We start from the raw sequence: 27,451 nt of genomic DNA, 5'->3' as shown, positions 1-27,451 counted from the left end.
GATGAATTTTCTCCAACTGGATGTAGGTTGAAGGAAAAATGGAGTTCAATTTCTAGGGCGTTTGAAATGGGCGTTCATTCTTGTTCTAATGCAGATGGTTTGTTTCTAAAGGAAAGGAGGGAAATTTTCCCTTCTGGAAGAAACACGTGGTATGGAGATTGGAAATTTATGGATTCCCGGAGGAATATGGATTGATTTTGGAAGCCGGAGGGCTCGTTCTTATCTTTAAGGCTCTTAAAACCTTCCGGCCCATTAATTCGTCGCCATCTTTCGTTCAGGGACGGCAAAATTGTTGTTGAACTTCCAGGAAACCCCACCTTAGACTATTAGAATGGGGAACAGATTGGGAACTTGTCATTCCACAGGTTTTTCCCACTGCCATGGTTTCTCGGATTTAAGACTTCTAGGAATTTCCCAAGCTTCATCCGGGGCGGTTTTTCAAAATAAAATCTTTCCCCTTGAACATGATTCTAAAGAAGTTTTGAAGGAATAGGGGTCCAACTTTCATATTTATGACTTTGCCACAAATCCGCCATTTTTCTAGGGAACCCATTGATATGGGGACTTGGATTAAAAAGATCTTAATCGGTAAAAAAATAGTTTCGCAGAAATGGGGATCTCGATCACTTTTGAAATTTGAATTGCTTGTTTCTTTAAAAAGGCTTTAACGTGTTGAATAGGGAAAAAAATTTCTTTTGAAGGAAAAAACGGGTGACAAATCCCTTCCCAAGTTGAGAATGGATTTATTCGGTTAAGCTGTTAAAAGGGCCTTTAAGCTTTTGTCTTTAGGGAGCAAAATGGAAAATATAATCTAAGGGCTTTAAATTCGCCCTTCGTTTAATTTTCTCTCATTTTAATTTCATAAATACGGATACTTTTCCTTCAAATTTCAATTAAAAATATAATGATCTTCTGTGTTTTTCCATTACCTAAGGGGAATTTGGGGAAAAGGGGCATGTTTAAAATGGAAATGCTGGTCTAAGCTCGAATTTGCTCCATTGTACCCTCGGGAGTCTTATTGGGGGCAAGAATGGAATTTGGGGCATTTCTGGGGGTGTGGTAAAAACAGCATATCTTGAGAAACTGGTTGATTTGCCATTTCTTGGGATTTGGTTTTTTCCAAAACCCGGGATTTTAAAGCGATTTGGAAATTTATCCGAACCCAAATTTGGGCCATTAAACCCAAAAAACAAGTTTTTTTTTTTTTTTAAATTTTTTAAAGGAAAGAAGGGAAGAAATTAGTTTTTTTTTATTTGAGAAGTAAAGGAAAAAATTTTCCAACTAAACAAGAAATTTTCCCCAAGGGGCAATACTTTTTCAATTCAAAGCTCAACTCTAGGGGGGTTTAGGGGCCTAACTCCACTAAGGAACCAGTCTAACCAAAAAATTTTCCTAAAAGTTTGAAAAAAAAGGATCCAAAGTTTTTAACCCAAGATAGGGGTTAGCCCAGTTAGGATAGTACTAGAGGGTATTTCAAAAGTTCAATTAAGTTACCCTTTCCTTTCTTGCGGAGGCCTTTTACGGGCCCAAAACCCTAAAACTTGCCTTAGAACACAACTATTTTTCTTGGAGAAAAAGGCTTTAAAAACCGTTTCCCACTTAAGGAAATTTCTTGTTCGTTTATTGAGGCTCGAAACATTTAGGGCCCCAACGGGTTTAATGAGGTTTTAAAGGAAGGGCTTGTTGGGAAGTTGAGGGAAATTAGTGGGGATTTTTGTGCTTAAAGGAAAGGATGAAATCCTTACTTATCTTGGAATGTTTTTGCCTTAGGAATTGTTTTTTAAGTGTGTGCCAAGAATCAAGTGTTAAAATCACTTTTGGTGAAATTCCGTGGACCACTTATTATGGGGAATGGCAACCCTAGAAATAAGGAGCTGAAAAAAAAAGGATGATAAAAAAAGGAAAAAATCTTTTTTTTTTCATTGATGTCAAACAACAATTCAAAAATTTGTGAGAAAGATGGATCATGTTTTGGGAATTAAGGTATCTTGTTAAGTTAATATTCTAAGTGGGAAAGGATGGATTTTTTTATTATGGTTCAAAACAAAATAAAAGTTCTTTTTTTTTTTTTGTTTTAAAAATCTTAATGGTCTAATTTTGGAGCTCGCTCAAGAGGTGGGGGAATGGAAAACCTTAGGGAAAAGGAAGGAAAACCTACCGAAAAGCAATGCTTTTTCAAAATTTTCTTGATCCTTTTTTCCAAATCCAAATTTTTCAGGCTCCAAGAGCCTTCCACAAAAAAAAAATAAAAATTTTTACAAACCAAGTTTTAAAAAGAAATTCCAAGTTAATAAATCCTATTTTAGGCACCTTCCCCGGCAACGCGCCAAAAACTTGATGCGACATTAATTTACTGTACCAAAAATTGCAAGTGCACAATTTATCAAGTTATAGTATAAAAAGATATCGATCCCACGAAGAAGGTGATTTTTAAGAGATTAATTAAACTTGGTTCTTATATTTTGTGCATGAAATTAGGAATAAAAATAAATGTGATTTTTGTTGGAGGTGATTTGTTATGAATATAGCAAAAAAATAATAAATTAAATTTTAAAGAGAGAAGGAAGAATCAAAGAATAAATTGAATCACAAGGGCAAGAAATATGGAATTAATAAATCAAGAATAAAACTAAGAATGAAAAGAAAGTTAATGATGGAGATTCCAAAAGAGGTATAGAAAATCTAGAATATAATCCACTAACCAATTTCAATTATAAAATATAAACTATTTCTCTTTTTATCACCTATCATTATTTCGAACCTAGATTTATTAAGCATAGATTATCAAACCATTTAAGGAAAGTGTAACCTATCAAATTATCAATACTAAGTTAAAATCACTATTCATCGATAAGAACTAACAACATGATAATATCCTAGAATTCATAAGCATAACCTATCAAAAAACCAATTTCAAGATAAGCCTAGATTATTCAAATTTCTTTCTTCTACTGATTAGTTCTCTAGTTGATTATCCTAAACATGGAACATTTTAAGTGCCCAAGAGAATAATTCATACAATATAAAAGAAATTGACTAGTTTCATACAATTCTAAGATTCCTACAAGAAGTTAAATTTAATCTTAAGAAATAAAAATAAGAAAAAGAACTAATTTACAAAATTTAAAAGAAAAGGAAAATATTAAACTTGTTGACAAGAAATAAATCTAATTACAAACTGAAAGAATAAAAAATCTATAGCCTACAAAATAAAAATTGCAGCAAATTAATGCAAGAAAATAAATCTACTCTACAAATTAAAGCTTGCCAAAAAGAAATAAAAGACAAGAAAGTAAATCTACGCTACAAGCATGAATTTAATATCTAACTACTAAGCAAATATATAAAGAAATACTAAAAAGAAATAAAAAGCAGAAAAGCAATGCAAACCTTCATTTAATTGGCTTCTTCATCTCTTCTATCCTCATCATTCCACAAGCAGGAGAAAGAACAAATTTTAAAGAGGAAAAATTATTTTTTATTATATGCAACTAAAGTTTACAATTTTTGGAAGGCGCTTCTCAATTAAGAGTAGCCCTCCCTCCAAAGCGCAGGTTTACAAATTTTTCACTCTTTCTAACCCCTCCACTCTCTACCCTATTTTATAGTAAACATCAATGAATAAGAGCCCTTGAATTGAGAATCCTTATCCAAAATACATCAATTCTCAACCTTTGATTTGCTTAACAACTACCCAACATAAGGAGGCCTCCGGTTCTTGAGAACAAATGAAGTCTGCAGCAATTCAGGCCCAGATGGATTTCATTTGATTTTCAAAATAAAATGAAGAGCATTTCCGGCCCAATCAGAAGCCAATTGATTCTTGCAGCATTAATGTCCGCGCCCCATTTGATGCAGCAAAGAAAACAAGCCGGCCCCCTCATGTGATTAAAAAGCGAGTTTTTGAGTGTATTAAAATCCAAAGCCCAAGTCTTACTGGGTCCGGTTCCTTGCTGAAGTCGTAATAAAAAAAAAAAAAGGAAAAAAAAAAAAAAAGCAAAAAAAAGGCTGTTGTCATTTATTTTAAAACCAGAAAAATGCAACAATCGCCGTCCATGATTTAAATCCCTGCCAGCAAAGCAAAAGTACCCCATTCATGCTGATTTAGCATAAAAGTCCCAATTATTCCAACTCTTGCATCCAAGTCCATGCCATAGCTTTCTTTTTGGTGTATTTTTTTATGGGCTTTGCCTTGGGCCATTCAATCATATTTCCTCTTTTAAGCTGTTTGCCTCATTTCAATAATGGCGTTTTTGCTTAGAGATTGGTAGTTTTGAGATATTATCTTCATTAACCTGCAAATTAAAAGATAAAGCAATTATTAGTGGTATATTTTATTCATATAAAATAGATAATGAGGGCATAAAATATGTAATTAAATGTGATTATCAAAAGCTTATCATTAGCGGCATCGCAGCAAGTTTGAGAATTTATTAATTACTAAAATTCGAAGATGAAGAACAATTGTAGAGTATGCATAATATTTGCAAATCGAGAAAAGCTTTCTAAGAATAGATAAAAAAGGAAATATCATAATTAAGAATAATACGAATGAATTACTTAAATTACTTTTCAAAATTGTAGGCATAATCAAGCTAATCCTCAATTACAAAAAAATTTCCTCAGTTGTCACACTAAGGCTACGAAAATTATAGCCCAGTAGCATGGGAATGCGCATCGAATTACTATAAGTCAACCCGGGGACAAAATGTACCTAGCACTACCATAGGTTGCCCGAAGGCCACTTTTGCCCGAAGGCCACTTTAACACTGATCGGTACATTCAATACCATATGATAGGCTTAAACAAATCATTTCACTCTATAGTGGACTTCTGAGGATAACACATTTTTTTTTCTCAAAGAATCACTTACAACAACTTTCACTTATATGAAAAGCATTATAAATGCTTGAACACATTTGCAAACTTTTCTCATATCAATTTCATGATTTAGAATATTCATGAATCTAAATGAATATAAAAATTTTCTTTTTCAACTAGTGTTCTTCGATAAATGCATTTGAACAGTAACTGATATTTTTCTAATAGCCTCATATACTAACAATATTTATCTTGTAAAAGATAAATAGCTATCAATTCAATTTTGTTAACAATTCTTATAAACGAACAGAGTAACATGTCTGATCCATCATTTCTCTATACAAAATAACATTTCTATTTAAATAATACATAATAGAAAATAACCAATGATAAGAATTCAACTCCCGTGAAGTTTCGTAAACTTTTTTAGAAAAACCGACCTGGTTTCAGCTACAGTGCTGAAACCAGGTCGGTTTCTCTAAATAAATGTCAAACGGGTCGTTTTTTGAGAATAAAATCTCAAATGGGTTGGTTTTGAAAATTTGTCCATAATAGAAAATAACCAATGATAAGAATTCTACTCACCTTAACAGATCTTGTAATAATTTGGAGAACAGTACTCTAAGAAAATCTACTCCTTGATCAAACCTATAATCATTCAAGATGTATAAATATCTAATACAAAAGATTTCATGTGCATACTATTTGGGTATACTACTAAGGTTTCTTAATTTCTAGGATTTTTCTGAAGCTTGTTTCTAATTTTATTATTATTATTTCTTTCTAGAGCCAATAATTTTTAATATAATAATTAAAATCTATAAATATGGTAGATATGGGTTTACTGTTAAATTATGATAAGGCAAGGTTTTATAACTTAATTCTGTCCCAAAAGTTATCTATTATTCTTCAAATTGGACCTATTTGTAAATAAAACAAATAACAGGGGTCTATACGAAATTATCCTATTTATATATGTTCTTTGAATTCTCTGTTAGGGTTATTTACAAACTTTTAAATTTTTAGGGGTCTTAAGGATATTTTTATTCCTCTTTATTATTTGGACCTATATACAAACTAAAAATCTTTCAGGGGTCCCGAGAAACATAATGCAAAAAACGACCGGTTTGACATTTATTTAGAGAAACCGACCTGGTTTCAGCACTGTAGCGAACTCAGGTCTTTGTTTTTCTAAAAAGTTTACGAACTTCTCACGGAGTTCAACTCCCGTGAAGTTGTTGTTATGAGAAAAAACTTCACGGGAGTTGATACGTTCCGTGATGTTTCTGTTTATAAACTTTTTGAAAAAGACCTGTCGTTTTGTAGTTTTCTGTTTTGCGGTTTTTGTTGTTTGGAGGTGTTGGTTGGATTGTCGGAGTTGGGTGCGTTGTTTGTGCTATTTCGAACCTAGATTTATTAAGCATAGATTATCAAACCATTTAAGGAAAGTGTAACCTATCAAATTATCAATACTAAGTTAAAATCACTATTCATCGATAAGAACTAACAACATGATAATATCCTAGAATTCATAAGCATAACCTATCAAAAAACCAATTTCAAGATAAGCCTAGATTATTCAAATTTCTTTCTTCTACTGATTAGTTCTCTAGTTGATTATCCTAAACATGGAACATTTTAAGTGCCCAAGAGAATAATTCATACAATATAAAAGAAATTGACTAGTTTCATACAATTCTAAGATTCCTACAAGAAGTTAAATTTAATCTTAAGAAATAAAAATAAGAAAAAGAACTAATTTACAAAATTTAAAAGAAAAGGAAAATATTAAACTTGTTGACAAGAAATAAATCTAATTACAAACTGAAAGAATAAAAAATCTATAGCCTACAAAATAAAAATTGCAGCAAATTAATGCAAGAAAATAAATCTACTCTACAAATTAAAGCTTGCCAAAAAGAAATAAAAGACAAGAAAGTAAATCTACGCTACAAGCATGAATTTAATATCTAACTACTAAGCAAATATATAAAGAAATACTAAAAAGAAATAAAAAGCAGAAAAGCAATGCAAACCTTCATTTAATTGGCTTCTTCATCTCTTCTATCCTCATCATTCCACAAGCAGGAGAAAGAACAAATTTTAAAGAGGAAAAATTATTTTTTATTATATGCAACTAAAGTTTACAATTTTTGGAAGGCGCTTCTCAATTAAGAGTAGCCCTCCCTCCAAAGCGCAGGTTTACAAATTTTTCACTCTTTCTAACCCCTCCACTCTCTACCCTATTTTATAGTAAACATCAATGAATAAGAGCCCTTGAATTGAGAATCCTTATCCAAAATACATCAATTCTCAACCTTTGATTTGCTTAACAACTACCCAACATAAGGAGGCCTCCGGTTCTTGAGAACAAATGAAGTCTGCAGCAATTCAGGCCCAGATGGATTTCATTTGATTTTCAAAATAAAATGAAGAGCATTTCCGGCCCAATCAGAAGCCAATTGATTCTTGCAGCATTAATGTCCGCGCCCCATTTGATGCAGCAAAGAAAACAAGCCGGCCCCCTCATGTGATTAAAAAGCGAGTTTTTGAGTGTATTAAAATCCAAAGCCCAAGTCTTACTGGGTCCGGTTCCTTGCTGAAGTCGTAATAAAAAAAAAAAAAGGAAAAAAAAAAAAAAAGCAAAAAAAAGGCTGTTGTCATTTATTTTAAAACCAGAAAAATGCAACAATCGCCGTCCATGATTTAAATCCCTGCCAGCAAAGCAAAAGTACCCCATTCATGCTGATTTAGCATAAAAGTCCCAATTATTCCAACTCTTGCATCCAAGTCCATGCCATAGCTTTCTTTTTGGTGTATTTTTTTATGGGCTTTGCCTTGGGCCATTCAATCATATTTCCTCTTTTAAGCTGTTTGCCTCATTTCAATAATGGCGTTTTTGCTTAGAGATTGGTAGTTTTGAGATATTATCTTCATTAACCTGCAAATTAAAAGATAAAGCAATTATTAGTGGTATATTTTATTCATATAAAATAGATAATGAGGGCATAAAATATGTAATTAAATGTGATTATCAAAAGCTTATCATTAGCGGCATCGCAGCAAGTTTGAGAATTTATTAATTACTAAAATTCGAAGATGAAGAACAATTGTAGAGTATGCATAATATTTGCAAATCGAGAAAAGCTTTCTAAGAATAGATAAAAAAGGAAATATCATAATTAAGAATAATACGAATGAATTACTTAAATTACTTTTCAAAATTGTAGGCATAATCAAGCTAATCCTCAATTACAAAATCCTCAGTTGCTCACACTAAGGCTACGAAAATTATAGTCCAGTAGCATGGCAATGCGATCTCGCAATTACTTAAGTCAACCCGGCGTGACAAAAATGTAACCTAGCAACTACCATAGCCCGTTGCCCGAAGGGCCACTTTTGCCGAAGGCCACTTTAACACCTGATCGGCTACATTCAAATACCATAATGATAGGCTTAACAAATCATTTCACTCTTATAGTGGACTTTCTGAGGATAACACATTTTTTTTTTCTCAAAGAATCACTTACTAACCAACTTTCACTTATATGAAAAGCATTATAAAAATGCTGACACATTTGCAAAACTTTTCTCATTACAATTTCATGATTTAGAATATTCATGAATCTAAATGAATATAAAAATTTTCTTTTTCAACTAGTTTTCTTCGATAAATGCATTTGAACAGTAACTGATTATTTTTCTAATAGCTCATATACGTAACAATATTTATCTTGTAAAGATAAATAGCTATCAATTCAATTTTTAACAATTCTTATAAACGAACAGAGTAAACATGTCTGCATCCATTCATTTCTCATATAAAAATAACATTTCTATTTAAATAATACATAAAGAAAGGACAAAATTTTCACAAACCAACCTATTTGAGAAACTAATTCAAAAAACGACCCGCTTTGACATATTATTTTAGAGCAAAACCGACCTGGTTTTCAGCACTGTAGCCTGAAACCAGGTCGGTTTTTCTAAAAAAGCTTGTACGAAACTTCACGTCGGCGGAGTCAGTTTCAACTCCCGCTGAAGTTTTTGTTATTGAGAAAAAACTTCACGCGGAGTTGAAACTCCCGTGAAGCTTTCGTAAACTTTTTAGAAAAACGACCTGCGTTTTCAGCTACAGTGCTGAAACCAGGTCGGTTTCTCTAAATTAAATGGCAAAACGGTCTGCTCGTTTTTCGACGAATAAAATCTCAAATGGGTTGGTTTGAAAATTTGTCCCATAATGAAAATAACCAATGATAAGAATTTACTCACCTTAACAGATCTTGTAATAATTTGGGAACAGTACTCTAAGACAATCTACTCCTTGATCAAACCTATAATCATTCAAGATATAAAATTCTAATACAAAAGATTTCATGTGCATACTATTTGGGTATACTACTAAAAAACAGTTCTTAATCTTCTAGGATTTTTTCTGAAGCTGTTTCTAATTTTATTATTATTATTTCTTTTCTAGAGCCAATAATTTCTTTAATATTAATTAATTAAAAATCTATTTAAATATGGTAGATATGCCCGTTTACTGTTAAATTTATGATAAGGCTAAGGTTTATAAACTAATTCTGCCCAAAATTTATCTATTATTCTTCAAATTGACCTATTCTAAATAAAACAAATAACAGGGGCTCTTATACGAAATGTATCCTATTTATATATGTCTTTGAATTCTCTGTTTAGGTCGTTATTTACAAACTTTTAAATTTTCAGGGCCGTTCATAAAGGATATTTTATTCCTCTTTATTATTTTGGACCTATATACAAACTAAAATCTTTCAGCGGGCCCGTCCCAAAATAATTTTTGTATTTAATTAAAACTCCCTTATCTCTTCCTTTTCCTCTCAGAGCATCGTTCTGTCAATTTTTTTTTCTTCATTTTTTTTTCGGTTCTCTTTTCTATCCCTCTCTTCCGCATCTCCTTCCGATCTCTCTCTCTCACTATCTTCCTCTCTCTCTCTCGTGTTCCTCTTTCTCCCTCCGGCAACAGGTAACCACCGGCGACCAGGAGCGGTCGGCGGTGAACTCCCGCCGGATCAAGGTTAGTATTTTTTTTTTTCAAATTCCTTAAGAAATCTAAATCAGTTCGAAGAAATCAAAGGAATCAAAGAAATCAAACAAGGGAGTAACTATACCTTTCAATTTGCTTGATTTTCAAATAAAATCCCCTTTTCTTTCCCCACTGTCACCTTCCTCTTCCTCCAGCTTCTTCTCTCTGTCTCTCTCGTTTTCTTTCTTTTTCTTTCTTTTTTTTACACGAATTCTTCCCCCCCCTTCTTCCCTTTTTAAGCTGAAAGCTGTGTTGTCGGTATCGAAAGGGAGAAAAGCTATCGGGATTATCGGGATTACGGTGTGGAAAAGAGAGATTACGGAGTGGAAAAGAGAGGAAAATTTTTTTAAAAAAATTAGTGTCGTATCACGTGGGCGGCGTAATGAGGAAGCGCATGATATTGAACAGTAATTTTTTTTTATACATTTTTTTTTATAACTTGGGGTGGCTGTTACACACTCCCCTCCTAATAAAAAGTTTCGTCCTCGAAACTTAACGGACCTTAATGTATAAAGAGCTCGGGTATTTCTCTCGCATGGAATCTTCAGTTTCCCAAGTAGCTTCTCGTTCTGAATGATTCTTCCATTGTACTTTCACATATTTGATGGTTCGACGCCTAAGTACTTGTTCTTTAAAATCCACGATGCGCTTAGGTTTCTCCTCATATGTCAAGTCCGGTTTGAGCTCCACTGGAGATAATTCGATTATCTCATTAGAATCTCGGATGAACTTTCACAGCATCGATACGTGAAATACGTCATGTATTCCAGATAGAGATGGCGGTAATGCTAATTTATATGCCACTGGACCAATCCTTTCCAGAATTTTAAAAGGACCAACGAATCTAGGACTTAACTTCCCTTGGATTCCAAATCTTTTCACTCCTCGGGTAGGTGAAACCTTCAAGAAAACATGATCGCCCATCTGAAATTCTAATTCTCTTCTTCTTTGGTCAGCATAACTCTTCTGACGATTTTGTGCTGTGCGAAGGCGTTCCCGCACTAATTGAACTTTATCAATTGCTTGCTGTACCAACTCTGGTCCAATAAGTTTTCTTTCTCCAACATCGTCCCAATAGACAGGAGACCTGCACTTTCTTCCATAAAGAAGTTCATATGGTGCCATTTGAATACTAGTTTGATAGCTGTTATTATATGCAAATTCTGCCAGGGGCAGATAATCTTCCCATGATCCTCTCATTTCTAGTACACAACACCTCAGCATATCTTCCAGTGTCTGAATTGTCCTTTCTGATTGGCCGTCCGTCTGTGGATGGTACGCTGAGCTAAAATTTAGTTTAGTTTGTAGAGATCTATGTACACTTTTCTAATATTCTGATGTGAACCTAGGGTCTCTATCTGATACTATTAAGATGGACACTCCATGCAGTCTCACTATCTCCTTGATGTATAATTTAGTCAGCTTTTCTAGTGAAAATTTCATATTGATAGGTAGAAAGTGCGCTGACTTAGTTAATCGATCAACAATCACCCATATAGCATCATTCTTCTTCAAAGTCTTGGGAAGGCCGGTGATGAAATCCATGGTGATCTTTTCCCACTTCCACATCGGTATGTCCAAATTTTGAACTAAACCAGCTGGTCTTTGGTGTTCAGCCTTTACTTGTTGGCAAGCAAGACATTCTGAAACATAAATAGCAATTTCTCTCTTCATGTTATTCCACCAATAGATTTCTTTTAAATCTTTATACATCTTAGTTGATCCAGGATGCATGGTATACAGAGAGTGGTGCGCTTCTTTCAGAACCTTCTTCTTTATCTCTGGTATATCAGGCACACAAATTCTATTTCCAAATATCAATGACCCATCTTTATGTATTTTAAATTCTCTTCGAGTACCTTCTTCCACCTCTTTCTTTATCTTTACTAGGTGAGGATCCTTATGTTGGTTTGCTTTAACTTCATCTATCAAAGAAGGTTGTATCACCATATTGGCTAATTTAACTCCCATTTGATGAATTCTAATTTCAATTCCAGTACGATCCAATTCCTCCAATATTTTTCTTTGAGAAGTAACTAAATATGCTAGATTGCATGTATTCTTGCGGCTCAAGGCATCAGCAACAACATTTGCCTTGCCAGGGTGATAATTGATGGTAATGTCATAATCCTTTAGAAGCTCCAACCATCTTCTTTGCCGCAAATTTAACTCCTTTTGGGTGAATATATATTTCAAACTCTTGTGGTCAGTATATATTTCACAATGTTCACCATATAAATAATGTCTCCAAATCTTTAGAGCAAACACTACTGCCGCCAGTTCCAGGTCATGAGTGGGATAGTTCTGCTCATAAGGCTTTAACTGTCTTGAAGCATATGCTATGACTCTTTCATTTTGCATAAGAACACATCCAAGTCCTCTTCTAGAGGCATCACAATAAATAGCAAAGCATGTATCTTCAGAGGGTAATGCAAGTATCAGAGCAGACACTAACATACTTTTTAACTCTTGAAAGCCTCTCTCACATTCATCAGACCAAATAAATTTAACTCCTTTCTGGGTAAGACGAGTCAGGGGTGAGGCAATACGAGAGAATCCTTCTACAAATTTTCTATAGTAGCCAGCCATACCAAGAAAACTACGGATCTCCGTCACCGTAGAGGCAATACGAGAGAATCCTTCTACAAATTTTCTATAGTAGCCAGCCATACCAAGAAAACTACGGATTTCCGTCACACTAGTGGGCCTGTCCCAATCAGTTATAGCTTTTATCTTTTCAGGGTCTACAGAAATCCCTTCCTTAGAGATTACATGTCCAAGGAAAGTTACTTTCTCTAACCAGAACTCACATTTCTTAAGTTTTACATATAATTGTTCTCTCTTTAGTGTTTGCAGTACACATCTCAGGTGTTCTCTATGCTCTTCTTCGCTTCTTGAGTAAATTAGGATATCATCGATAAAAACCACAACAAACCAATCCAAGAATGGTTTAAACACCCTATTCATAAGGTCCATAAATGCGGCAGGTGCATTTGTGAGCCCGAATGGTAATACTAGAAATTCATAATGACCGTAACGGGTTCGAAATGTAGTTTTTAGCACATCCTCTGGTTTGATCTTTAACTGATAATACCTAGAACGGAGATCAATCTTTGAAAATACTTGAGCTCCTTGTAATTGATCAAATAGATCATCAATTCTTGGTAAGGGATACTTGTTCCGTATGGTTACCTTATTCAATTCACGAAAGTCAATACATAATCTCATACTACCATCTTTCTTCTTTACAAATAATACCGGCGCACCCCAGGGTGACACACTAGGCCGAATGAAGCTTTTATCTAAAAGTTATTGCAATTGCACCTTGAGTTCTTTCAACTTAGCTGGTGCCATACGATAAGGAGCCTTGGAAATTGAACTTGTACCGGGTATTAAGTCAATTGAAAATTCAATCTCTCTATCATAGTTCTGCTGGAAGCTCATTGTCGAGAATATTAATTTTCCCCTTACAACCCTGATTTGATACTAATATATTACCCCCAGGTGTACTAACAAGTAATTCTTGTTGTAGGGTATCACATGGTAGTTTGTTTTTCTTAACAAACTGTGCAGCAATAAAGGAATGCGAAGCTCCAGAATCAAATAGTATTCGAGCAAAAGTAGAAAATATAGGTATAATACCTGACACCACATCATTATTTGCCAGAGCCTCTTGCTCGATTATAGAGTAAACTCGTGCTTTCACTTGAGGACGCTGATCACGTTGAGATGTATTTTGACCTGATGTTTCATTCAACTTAGGACAATCTGCAATCTTGTGATCCTTTTGGCCACACCTCAAACAAGCACCTGTAACTCTCCAGCAATTTTTAGCTTCATGATTAGGCTTGTCACAAATGGTGCATCTCATCGACTTCTGATTCATAGTCTGCTTTCCTTTTAAATCTCCACTGTGTCTTTTGTTTTGCCAGTTCTTGTTGTGACCTCCACGTCCGTCCGATCTGAACCTCTTCTTCATATTATCATTCTTGTGATTATCAACTGAGAAGATTTCTTTTCGTTCCTTTTCAATTACTAAAGCTTTCTTTAATACCGCTGCATAAGTAGGGAGTTCAAATGAGCTCACTTGAAATCTTATCTGGGGTCGCAGACCCTCCTCAAAACGACGTGCTCTATCTTCTTCTGTTGTAACAAATTGTGGTGCAAACTTGGATAGATAAGTAAATTCCTCCTCATATTCCACTACAGTCTTATCATTTTGCTTCAGCTCACGGAATTCCTTCTCCTTCTGCTGGCGAACAGTCTTTGGAAAGTATTTCTCATAAAAGACTTTCTTAAATTCTTCCCAAGACAATTGGTCAGCATCATCTCCCAAAATCCTCTGCTGCATTTGCCACCAGCCATATGCACGACTTTTTAACATATATATTGCATAAGCCACTTTTTTTCCATCAGGACACTTCATATAAGTAAATACTTTCTCCATCTTTGTGATCCAGTCTTCAGCTACCATAGGATCAACATTTCCTTCGAAGGTAGGCGGTGTCAACCTCTTAAATTCCGCCATACCACTTCGTAATCGAGGATAATCAACGTCTCGAGCGTCTTGCTGTTTGCTAAGTTGTTGCTGCTGATTTTGCATTATAGTGGTGAGATTTTGCATCATCTGTAACATAACATTGGGGTCCATTTGATTTTCTTCGGAACCAGATCCACGTACATTTCTACCACGAAACATTTGTCCCAAAGTATGGTGCAAATCACTTTCCCGTGTTGAAGTAGTGTTCATGTTGTTCCTAGTCATCTAATTATAAAGCAAACAATATATTAATAACCCCTAAAAATTTCAAAAATCTCAACAAATCGGTAATTACAACTAAAAGTCTCTTATTAATATTTAACTTTTCATTCCATACATATATCCTAGTATATGGGTTTACATATTTCTGCCCAAAATTCCCATATACACTAGAGAGTAACTAGAAACTCATAAATTGATCTCACGAAATTCTTCTAATTGTTACATTCTACTTCCTCGAGGGAGAGGATTTGCTAGAGTTAGACTCCGCCTCAGTTGGTTCGGTCTCCTCTGAGTCCTGGTTATTATCAGAATCAGACACTGGATCTGGATCTATACCGCTAGTCCCCCATCCTTCAAGATCGAGGTCTGGACCAATGCCTAGAGTACTCGACTCACCCTCAGAGGAGGTAAGTTTTTGATCATTATTAGGAACCTGGGCTACATGAGACTCCATATCGGAGGGATCAGATGAAATCAAAATTATTTCAGAGGGCGAGGACTCTATGGGAATAACTTCTACCACTGGCTCATCCTCATCAAAGGAATTAGTCTCGGACTCAGCAGAATCTACTGATATGATTTCTACAATCTCGATATCAGAGGAATTGGTCATCTCATGATTAGCCAAAATCTCATCTGGGTCGGTCTCATCAGAATCATATTCCCAGTCTTCTTGATTGGATTCCCAAGTGTTGTCTATTGAGGTTGTATAGCTAGATTGGGTGTCTGATGAATGTGTCCCTGCCATCCTACAAAAGGGGAACATCCATCAACATACTAAAATAAAAGGGCAAAATAAATCAAATATCTAAGCGCTTCTTGACAAACTGGAAAGGTTTGGCTATGAAATATTTATATGTATACATGTGTATACATATATATATACAGATATACATATTCTATGCTAATGCATCCTATAAGGTTTCTAATGTCGAACCTAGGGCTCTGATACCATAACTGTCACGCCCCCAAAATGCGCAGCTAATTTTGAGATGCATGACAGCGGCAACACGTGCATAAAGCACATGCTAAGCCTGCGGTGTACTTCCACATTATAATAAACTTCATGAGGAAGGTGACAGTGGGGAAAGAAAAGGGGATTTTATTTGAAAATCAAGCAAATTGAAAGGTATAGTTACTCCCTTGTTTGATTTCTTTGATTCCTTTGATTTCTTCGAACTGATTTAGATTTCTTAAGGAATTTGAAAAAAAAAGAAAAAAGAAAATACTAACCTTGATCCGGCGGGAGTTCACCGCCGACCTCTCCTGGTCGCCGGTGGTTACCTGTTGCCGGAGGGAGAAAGAGGAACACGAGAGAGAGAGGAAGATAGTGAGAGAGAGAGAGATCAGAAGAGAGGGAGAGAAGACAACCGAAAAAAAAATGAAGAAAAAAAAAAGACAGAACGATTTCTGAGAGGAAGGAAGAGATAAGGGAGTTTTAATTAAATAACAAAATTATTTTGGGACCCCTGAAAGATTTTTAGTTTGTATATAGGTCCACATAATAAAGAGGAATAAAAATATCCTTTAGACCCCTAAAAATTTAAAAGTTTGTAAATAACCCTAACAGAGAATTCAAAGAACATATATAAATAGGATAATTTCGTATAGACCCCTGTTATTTGTTTTATTTACAAATAAGTCCAATTTGAAGAATAATAGATAACTTTTGGGACAAAATTAAGTGTTATAAAACCTTGCCTTATCATAATTTAACAGTAAACCCATATCTACCATATTTATAGATTTTAATTATTATATTAAAAATTATTGGCTCTAGAAAGAAATAATAATAATAAAATTAGAAACAAGCTTCAGAAAAATCCTAGAAATTAAGAAACCTTAGTAGTATACCCAGATAGTATGCACATGAAATCTTTTGTATTAGATATTTATACATCTTGAATGATTATAGGTTTGATCAAGGAGTAGATTTTCTTGGAGTACTGTTCTCCAAATTATTACAAGATCTGTTAAGGTGAGTAGAATTCTTATCATTGGTTATTTTCTATTATGTATTATTTAAATAGAAATGTTATTTTGTATAGAGAAATGATGGATCAGACATGTTACTCTGTTCGTTTATAAGAATTGTTAACAAAATTGAATTGATAGCTATTTATCTTTTACAAGATAAATATTGTTAGTATATGAGGCTATTAGAAAAAATATCAGTTACTGTTCAAATGCATTTATCGAAGAACACTAGTTGAAAAAGAAAATTTTTATATTCATTTAGATTCATGAATATTCTAATTTCATGAAATTGATATGAGAAAAGTTTGCAAATGTGTTCAAGCATTTACAATGCTTTTCATATAAGTGAAAGTTGTTGTAAGTGATTCTTTGAGAAAAAAAATGTGTTATCCTCAGAAGTCCACTATGGAGTGAAATGATTTGTTTAAGCCTATCATATGGTATTGAATGTACCGATCAGTGTTAAAGTGGCCTTCGGGCAAAAGTGGCCTTCGGGCAACCTATGGTAGTGCTAGGTACATTCTGTTCCCGGGTTGACTTATAGTGATTCGATGCGCATTCCCATGCTACTGTGCTATAATTTTTGTAGCCTTAGTGTGACAACTGAGGAAATTTTGTAATTGAGGATTTAGCTTGATATCTACAATTTTAAAAGTATTTAGTATTCATTCGTATTATTTCTTAAATTATGAATATTCCTTGCTATTCTTAGAAACTTTCTCATTTGAAATATTATGCATCTCTCAATTGTTCTTTCTTGAATTTTAGTATTAATAAATTCTCAAACTTGACTGATCCGCTAATGATAAGCTTTCTACTCACTGAGTGTAAACTCACCCCATTGTTTTTCAATCTTTTTCAGATGAAAATTAGATAGCTTTATCGAAGCCTCGAAGCTTTGGAACATGAGAAGAATGTTTTAGAGTGTTTGGTGTTGAAGCTATAGTCATGCTAGTCATGCTATTATGCATATGTAATAAGAGTCTTCTGACTCATTAGAGTGAACTTGTTATCCAGGTTTTAAATATCGGATATCGGGGAAATATCGGATGATCAAAATTCATATCAGATTGCGGATATCAGGGAAATATCGTGGATATGTGGTAAATAGCGGAATGCCATAATGAATGTTTGCATACATAATATAATGCATTAAAATGTAATCTCAACATATGTAATGAAATTTAAGCATACAAAATATAAATAATATATGTTTAGGATCACTAATCAACCTTTTAAAACAAACAAAAGTGCAAAGCAACGTTGCAACATTCGATCTGCTTTTTTTAGGACAAAATGTCATTTGATATAATGGGGAAATCTTGATATCTCGTCCAAAAATTTCAAACACGGTATATTATTTTGCAACAAGTTATATAAAAAGATATATTGGTCCACATATCGGCTAATATATCGGTCATATCGGGGATTTATCACTCAAAATAGCCAAAAAACGGTAAAGGATATTTAAAGACCATATCCGGTTGCGGCAAGCCCTGTAAAAGGATATATCGGGGGATATATTGGGCCATGTCGGGGATATTTAAAACAATGCTTGTTATAATATAGTTTTGCTCTGAGACTTCTTTATTTGTCAAATAAGCTTCTTGTAAAATGAAGTTTATTATAATGTGGAAGTGCACCGCAGGCTTAGCATGTGCTTTATGCACGTGTTGCCGCTGTCATGCATCTCAAAATTAGCTGCGCATTTTGGGGGCGTGACACTTAGTCACACCCCAAATTGATGGAACAAAAACTTAAATTTTCTCCCCTCATTTACCTTTCATTCTCCCGAGTATTTCTCTTTCGATTCCCATTGAATCTCAAGAATTCTACGAAAGAACGAAGAATCCATCGAAGGGATGTTTAGCATCACGTCATCGAGCCGTAACTTGTTCTTCCCAATTGTTTAATTTCTTGTCGTGAATTCTTGTTGATGGGTTTGCATTGTTTTGATATGATCGTGTGTTCAAGTTTTAGAAGCTAAAATCTTGATGTTTTATAAGTTTCTTGGGTTTAAAATTGAATTTTTTGGGGCCTAATGAAAGTTTTGCAATGTTGGTTCGAGTTCAGAGATTAGAATTTTTTGCCATTTTTTGGCTAAGATTGAAACTTATGTTTATTTTATCTTGTGTTAGGCTGGATTTTATTTTTGGGTTTTAAAAGAAGTTTGATGAAATTTGGCTCCTTCATATAATGGTTGTTCTTTTTGTGGAATTTTGTCCGGTCGGTGCTCTTTCTTGATCTTTTTCAGACTGTAGTTTAGAGAAGGTTATTTTTTAGTTTATTTTTTATTTCACAAATATAATCTATTCTTTGAGGAGGAAGTAAATTTACATATTCCAGTAGATCACCTACAATTTCTCCCAAAAATTCAATCTCATGTTACTTTGAAGGCACAACTCTGTTGGTTGGGTAAATAGCACAGTATAGTTAAAATTTCATAGCTCCTTGCATATAGTTTCAATATTTTCTCGATTTCGTTTAAGGATTTATGATGGCAATTTTCTTTGTGGCTTTCGGCCAAATCTTCGACACGACTAGCACTAACACTTTTGCTCAGAAACCCTTTGGTAGTCCCGGTATTTTTGTTTCGCAATCTGGTAGCATAACTACCGGTGTTTCCTCCCCGTCTTCAGCATTCACTTCCACCTTCGGTGCTCTGTCACCAGGGTTTGATAGTTCTGAATGACTAAATCAGCTTTTGGGACACCATCAACGCCGGCGTTTGGTACTTCTTCATTTGGTGGTATTGAAATGAAGCCTCTCTTTTGTGTGCACATATTAACTTCATATCTTGCGCGCATTAAAGCACTTTTGCACCTGCATTGGTTGCTTGGATTTCGAACTTGTTTTGTACCTGCATTGACTGCTTGGATTTCAAACTTGTCAGTTTTATTATCTCCATGCATAAGTGGGAGTATTTGGTTTATCAGACTAACATGTCTATGACAAAGAAAATTGGCTTAGTTTCCTCATCGTCTTATCATACATCACATAATAACAGGAAACGCTTCATTATTGCTAAGGTATGGTTATATAGTAGATTGTAGACTACTTTTGAAATTAAATGACAGGACAAATTTTTGTGTACATAATTCATAGATCTAGGGATCTAATATTCGTGACATCTTCTACCAAAATTATTCCTTGTTTTTCTTTTAAAAAATGTTGAATATACTGGAATTTTAAGAACTATGATGTTTAGTTCTTATGTAGTTAAATTTCTAGAACTCTGTAGGAAAGCTGTGTTTATGCTAAAATCTAGATCAACGCTTCTTTTACCTCCAGCAAATTTGCAAACCATATTACATCAAAACCCTTTTTCCGGTGCATGTGCATATTGAAATTTATATTTCATGGCTTCTGAAATTACGACATTGTGAAGTATTACCCTTCCAAGATTATGCTTATTATTTAATCAAGCTAACTATGTCTTTTTCGAACATTCGATTTACCACCTACTCCCATATTGGTTGTAATGTTCGTGCACTAAATTTATTGTATACTGGATTTCCAAGTCGTCCAAAACAGGTGATTTTTTTTCCTTGAGTGGGTGATGTTTGACTACTTTTCTGGCCAAATTTGTTTTACCAATATCAAATTTTATCCAGTAGAAGTTTCTTCTAAGTTTTTTTTAATCATTTTGTCATGTTGCTTGACTTCAAATCTTTGTCCTCTTCTGTAGGATCTAGCCAATATGGACAGCATACAAGCTTTGGAAATTTTGGATCAACATCAACTGGTAGTACATTGGTGCAAACACAGCCTAAATTCGTAAGCGATGCTTTTGGCTCAACCAAACCCTTTGGATGCATCAAATCAACATGCATTTGGATCTACTGGCATGACAAATACTTTGTTGAATATCATTTCTCCATGATAATGTTTTGATGATAACAATTTATATTGTGTGTATACTAACTTTCATATGCAGATTTCAATATCAGAATATGAACAAGTGCAAGTGGATATCAAGGCATTTTGAAGTAAAGAAAATGAAGAACAAAAGATAATGTATTTGTATTTTTCTTTACTTAGAATATTTGTACAAGCCTTGATCACACACACGCACACACACACAATTTTAGAACACACTAACACAGGCTTAGTGTGTTGGTTAACTATAGAAATCCCCTATGTTAACCATTAGAATAATAGTTAAAACTTAATTATAAAAACTCATTATTTCTGAATTTTTGATCTTAATAGTCGACTAATTAGGATAGTAGTCGACTACTCATGTATATAACTCAAATACAAGTTTCTGTCTTTTTACAGTATAGTCGACTAATAGAGATTATAGTCGACTACTGAGATGTTTGACAGAAACATAAGTTTCTGTCTTTTTACAGTGTAGTCGACTAATGACTACAGTAGTCGACTACTGAAGAAAAATATAAGTTTTCAAGTTTCTGTCTGAACTCAGTGTAGTCGACTAATTATCATTACAGTCGACTACTGAGAACATTTTCCGAAAACACAGAGTCTGTCTGAACTCAGTGTAGTCGACTAATGACTACAGTAGTCGACTACAAGAGACAGTTTTTCAGTTTTCAGAATTTGAATATTTGACAGTTCTTGGCCGTTTTTAAACGTTTTTAAAAACTTTAAAAACTTGTCTTTTCAAGGGCTATATATAGGTTATTTGTTCAGAAAAATTGCATACATATACATACCTATAAGCTTTGATTCTTGAGCAATTTTCCAAGTGAAAAACATTCTGATTTTCTGAAAAAGAAGAGTTTCTGAAATTGCCTATATACTTTCATCAAAAACAAATCAATTAGGCAATTTTACAGAGATTAAAAGAATCCTAAGCCACTGCTGCACATTATTACACATTCAAGGCTTATAGGATCATTGTGTTCTTCTTCAACAAGTTTTCTCTCGGTTGTGAGAGGGTTAATCTCTTGGGTTAGAGATTGGTGTTCAAATTGGCAAGGAGTTTGTCAATTGGTGTTACAATTTGCAGGGACTTACAAATTGGTCAGGTTTGCGTTTGATTTTGTAAGTTTATTCAAAATCATAGTGAAAACTCTCAAGCGGGATTTGCTTGGGGACTGGATGTACACCGGTTTGGTGGAACCAGTATAAAATCCTTGTGTTTGTGTTTGCAAATTTCTGAGATTGCCATTTTTCTTTGCAATTTATTATCTACTTTGTAATAATTTTAAAAGAACACTATTCACCCCTCCTCTAGTGTTCAAGTGTATCTATTTCAGATCCTACATACTTCAGCATTTGGGTCTACAACAACTTCATTATTTGGTACATCTGGAACATCATTTGGGTTTTCGACAAGTACACCAGCTTTCGGTGCACAAAGTACCTCTCTCTTTGGAACTTCAACTTCTCCATCATTTACGATGACTGGCCCTACTTTAGCTGGATCGTCGACTTCGTTTGGTTCATCTACACCATCTTTTGGTAGTAAAAGATTTGGAACTACGTCATGAGACTTTGGCATCCAGAACTCCACCTATGGTGAGTTTTTTTTCTTTCACTAGGGCCTTTTATAAAAGCATTTACCTTTCGTAACTAAAAGTAAGACTATTTGTAAATATTTTATTTTTGCAGGTTCTCAAACAACAAATTTCACATTTGGTGTTCAACAAGGGGGTGGTAGGATGGCGAAGCATACATCAACACTTACTGAAGATTAGACAATAAACAGCCTAATATTTATCTGCAGTCAATATCTATGATGCCTGTGTACATAGATAAGAGTCATGAGGAGCTTAGATGGTTGGACTACCAATGCGGAGATAAAGGTAGGAAACCATGGTTTTGACTTCGTTTGGCGCATCTTCAACGATAACTGTTTTTTTCCTTGTTATTACAGTTTGACTGATTTTCTAAATTTTTATTGAATTATCAATGTCAGGAGGCCCAAATTCTGCTGGACAACATGGAACTACTGGTAGTTTTCCCTCGCCAGAGAAAGGTAATGCTTTTTTGCTAACCAGTTCTACTTCATCTTCAACCAAACATCTAGATTCTCATCATTTGCGGAGAACAATGAAAATCCATCATTCAACTTCACATCTAAATTCTCAAACTTCAGGACAAACCAGTAATCCTTTAGCACAGACCAGTTCTAATATATTGTCGAACCAAACCCCTGCTTTCTCCCCATTTCAACAGAACGGTGCAAATACATCTTTCAATTTCAAACATACATTCTCAACTTCAGAACTGACCAGAACTAATCCTTTTGCACAGACCAGTTCTAATTCATTGTCCAACCAAATTCCTAGTTTTCCTTCTCCAAAGGAAGCAATTCCTTTCAGAAAAGCCAACACTTACCCCGTTCGCTACTGGCTTTATTTCCTTGAGCAATTCAGTTTCATGCTTACCATTCTTTATAATGCCTAGCTCTTTTAGCTCAATCTCTTCAACTTCGAATGGGGTTTTGACCACCTTCTCGCCATTCGATACGTCTTCAACTCCATACTTTGTGCAGGCAACAGCTCCACTTTTTCAATCTTTCGTAGCGCCTCAAAGCTCACAGTTCACTACATCATCTAGCTCTTTTAGCTCAACCTCTTCAACTTCGAATGGGGTTTTAAACGCCGCACCATTCAATACACCTTCAACTTCATCCATTGTGCGGGCAATGTCTACTTTTTCAATCTATAGTAGCGCCTCAAAGCTCACAATTCAGTACACCACCTAGCACTTTTACCTCAACCCCTTCAACTTTGACGGCGGTTTCTACTACCTCCACACCATTCACTACATCTTCAACTCCATACATTGCTCAAACAACTGTAAGTCATGAAAATCTTTACTTGTTGCCAATTATTCACATAGATACTAGCAAATTATGATTTCGTAAGAACTAGCTTGTTGGTTATATTTGACAGCCTTTTACTTCACCTGCTTCTCAAGTAGCTACCCCGGCTCAGATACCAGGTTAGTCCCATGTTAGGATTCACCCTAATAATAACGCCTCGAACGGAGACTTAATCACAAAATAAAGGCACAAAATTCAACATAGAGTACTCACAGATATACGTGGTTCACTCCTTCGGAGCTACTCCACGGTGCAACGACGACGCCAAATTCTTTTATATCCCAAAAGAATTGATCCAAGAGAACACCCTCTCTTGATCAGATACACTCCAAGAACTCTCACAAACTCTCTCTTTGTTTTCTCTTACTCTTCTATAAGAGGAGTTGTTTCTGGGATGAGATTTCCTTAAGAGTTTAGGGCCCTATTTATAGTGTTTGAGAAACACTATGCACAAATAAAATATTATTAGTAAGGTTAGGCGCCTGACAATCTCCCACTTGAAGATTTGATTGAATGTCGATCATATCTTCACACCACTCTTGGTTGCATCATCCGGATGTCTTGTATCTTTGGCGTCTTGCACGGTCATCAACATTCTCAACAAAGGCCATATGAGGCTGCACACAGCCTCACCTTCTCGAGCGGAACTGACTTGGTCAGCATATCGACTAGATTGTACCACGTATCAATCTTCACAAGCTTGAACTCGTTCCTACTTTGTCATCTCCGTATGGCATGGTGCTTCACGTCAACATGCTTGGTCCGAGCATGGAATGCGTCGTTCTCTGACAAGTGAATGACACTCTGACTGTCACAATGGATGAAATATTTCTCAAAGCTTACTCCAAGCTAGAGAAGAAAAGCCTTCAACCATAGCAACTCCTTTGCTGCCTCTGCTGCAGACACGTACTCGGCTTCGGTTGTCGACAAAGCCACAGTATCCTGTAACTTGGATCTCCAACTTATCGCTCCACCACCCAAGATGAAGATGTAGCCGCTCGTACTCCTTCTCGAGTCTATGTCCCCGGCATAGTCTGCATCACAAAAGCCCTCTAACTGCAAATCTGTCCCGTCATACTCAAGACAACGGTCGGACGAGCATCTCAAGTAGCGTAAAAGCCACTTGACCGCACCTCAGTGTTGCTTTCCTGGATTGCTCATGAAGCGGCTCACAACTCCCACTCCTTGTGTAATATCTGGCCTCGTACACCATTGTCAGTCAGGAGAAGGTAATTCATGGTGGAAAAGTACCTCTCTGGCACCCTTGGATTTCTTGGAGCTTTGCGAATTGCGATCGGCAACTCTGCTGGATCCTGCTGCTGTGCATCCCGCACGTTCTCTTGGTCTCCGTCTTCTATGCTGATTGGTATCTCACCGTCGTCCTCACTGTCAGCAATATCTGGGAAAAGAGGGGGAGATAGCTGACTCCCACTCACCTCTTTGGTCTTGTACACCGCATTCTCATGGAATACGACGTCACGACTGCGCACCACCTTGCGCGCATCGTGATCTCAGAAACGGTACCCATACTCATCTCCTTCATAGCCGATGAAAGAGAGCTTCTTTGACTTTGGATCAAGCTTTGACCGGTCTGCAGGATTGGTCATGACATAAGCGTCACAACCAAATACTCGTAAGTGCTCTAGCTTCAGCTTCTTTCCGGTCCAAGCCTCTTCAGGTATCCCATAATTGAGAGCCGCGGATGGCCCGCGGTTGATCAAGTATGCAACAGTATTGACAGCTTCAGCCCAAAAGCTCTTGGGCAATCCGGAGTGGATCCTCATACTTCTGGTGCGCTCCAAGATAGTGCGATTCATGCGCTCCGCCACTCCGTTGTGCTGAGGTGTGCCTGGGACGGTCTTCAGTCTCCGAATCCCACGGGACGAACAGAAGTTCTCGAACTCCTGGCTGCAATTGTAATAATACTAAGTTATTGACTATGTAGATATATGGTATATATAGGTATATGGAAAAGTAAAGGGACTTTTGTGCATAATTTGTTAGAGGGTTTATTAGTAAACAAAGGGCCTTTATAAATACCCAAAACCCTACTTGTTTTCCGTCATCTGTTTAGCCGCACAAAAAAAAAAAAAAAACCCTAAGGTCTCGTCTTTCTATAAGAGAAAAGAATCATCTTAAGGGGGAAGGCGACAGGTGTTTGATCATCAAGCAAGGTATATCTTGTTATACTATCTTTAGGAATATGTTTATGCAGAAGTTTGCACATTGATCTAACCATTCATTATATTAATTTATTTGGGTCAAGTGGTTATAGACTTTGCTGGTAATCTTGATAGTATATCAACAATAATGTCAGGCGGTAGGAGAAAGCATGAGCAATAGTTTTCAGCTTTTGTATTAGCCTGTGAGCAAAAAAATAGTTATAATGATTTTAAACCATGATTATGAAAATAAATTTATAAAAAAAAGGAAAATACCTACAGACTCTTCTTGTTGATCTTCTTTGCCATGAACTACCACGTCTTTTACTGCAGCAAAGTTGCAAGATATGGTCTTTAAAAGAAAAGCTAGTAGAGTTAAGTAAACTATTAATGTACAGAGATTATTATATGTCATAGATGTACAGAGATTATTATATGTCATTAGTATTTGGTAGGATGTCTATATTGATGGTTATTTGTATATATTATATAGGAATCCCAAGTGACTTCGAGGAGGTGTCGTGATTGGTATTCTGATAGTCTTTCGGATTTGAGTAAGTGGTGAATTTGTACATTATTCGCTGCGTATTTTTCGTATAAAATTATATTGACTATATGTAAGTTTGTTCTGATGGATTTTACCCTTCTATATGGTTGCTCGCATACTACTTGTTGATTGGATAAATGCATGTGATTAATTAGTATAAGCCTATGCTTATTTTCTTTATCAACTTTTTATGATTTTCATATAGTGGTAGGTTGAGATGCATATGTGTTTGATTTATTTCACTATTGGTTGGCCTTTGGCATTTTTGTATAATGTGATTAGCTTTACGAACTTTGTTTATTGTTAAAGCATATGCATCTCAAGTCAATATACCGGTATATGTCGGATATAAGCAAGTTATTAAAACAGGGCTCAATGTGCCTCTATGAGGTTTCTATTTTAGCGCTAAGAGCCCAAGTTTGGGTCTCATCGTCCCTACCACGGGCTTTATAACAGTGGGGTTTGCCAAGTCAACCGGAGTATCGAAGTGTTGACCGCATTGAGACATGACCTGCTTATTTCCATTTTATTTATATATTTTAAAATGTTGCATTATGAATTTTTACTATTTTAGTATTTTGTTTTCCCAGTAACTTTATTTTAGTTTTGCAAAACCAGTGTTTAATGTATGAATTTATCCACTTATTGAGTTGTGAACTCATTGTGTTATTTTTCATTCTTTTCAGAGACTCGGGATTAGGTGGAATTGAGGATTGTCAAATTCTTAGAACGAAGCAAAGAATAATTCGAGATTGTTATTGTCTTCTAGGTGACGGTTAAATAAAGTCTTTAATGTTTAGATGATGAATTGAGAGTTTGTAATAATGAGATTCTTTCTTTAGGTTGAGATTTATTTGGAGTTGAGGAATATTTATTTTTTTATCAAGTTAATTGGCTTTAGTTGACTTTTGGGGTTATAGAGAATAATTGTTGTTGGTTTTAGTTCAATGAAGAGATTTGTTTTAGTGTTCTTTTAATGAATGTATATTTTGGAGGACTTTTCACAGGTTTAGTCCGGCTCTAATATTCCTTTGTGGTTCGGAAATTGGGGTCGTGACAGAATGGTATCAGAGCCTAGGCTGTAGGTCCTAGTTAGAGTTAGAGGAAATATTAATGATGATGAAATATAATGATGGAATATAATAATTTATTTTGAAGTATGGTCGAGGACATATGAACATTATCAGATAAAATTTCGGGTATAGGAGTATATAAGCTTAGAATCATGGATCATGTAATCTCTTTAGTTTTGTTTTCTTAAAGGTAAAAGACTTTAGTCTGGGTAGTTTAAGGTATGACTAGTGTATGTATTTCATGA

General features: G+C 35.2%; 1 long non-coding RNA gene across 1 annotated transcript; it reads left to right on the top strand.

Annotated features, from left to right (window-relative positions):
* LOC109848297 lies at positions 21,804-27,104 on the top strand. Its single transcript, XR_002248761.1, has 5 exons — positions 21,804-22,112; positions 22,206-22,399; positions 22,513-22,572; positions 26,080-26,140; positions 26,820-27,104. It is a non-coding gene; the product is annotated as an uncharacterized LOC109848297 (long non-coding RNA).

Source organism: Asparagus officinalis, chromosome 7, assembly GCF_001876935.1.
Source record: "Asparagus officinalis chromosome 7, Aspof.V1, whole genome shotgun sequence".
Classification (NCBI taxonomy): Eukaryota; Viridiplantae; Streptophyta; class Magnoliopsida; order Asparagales; family Asparagaceae; genus Asparagus; species Asparagus officinalis.
The sequence above is the reverse complement of the archived record's forward strand: the minus strand, read 5'-3'. Positions and strand labels throughout refer to the sequence as shown.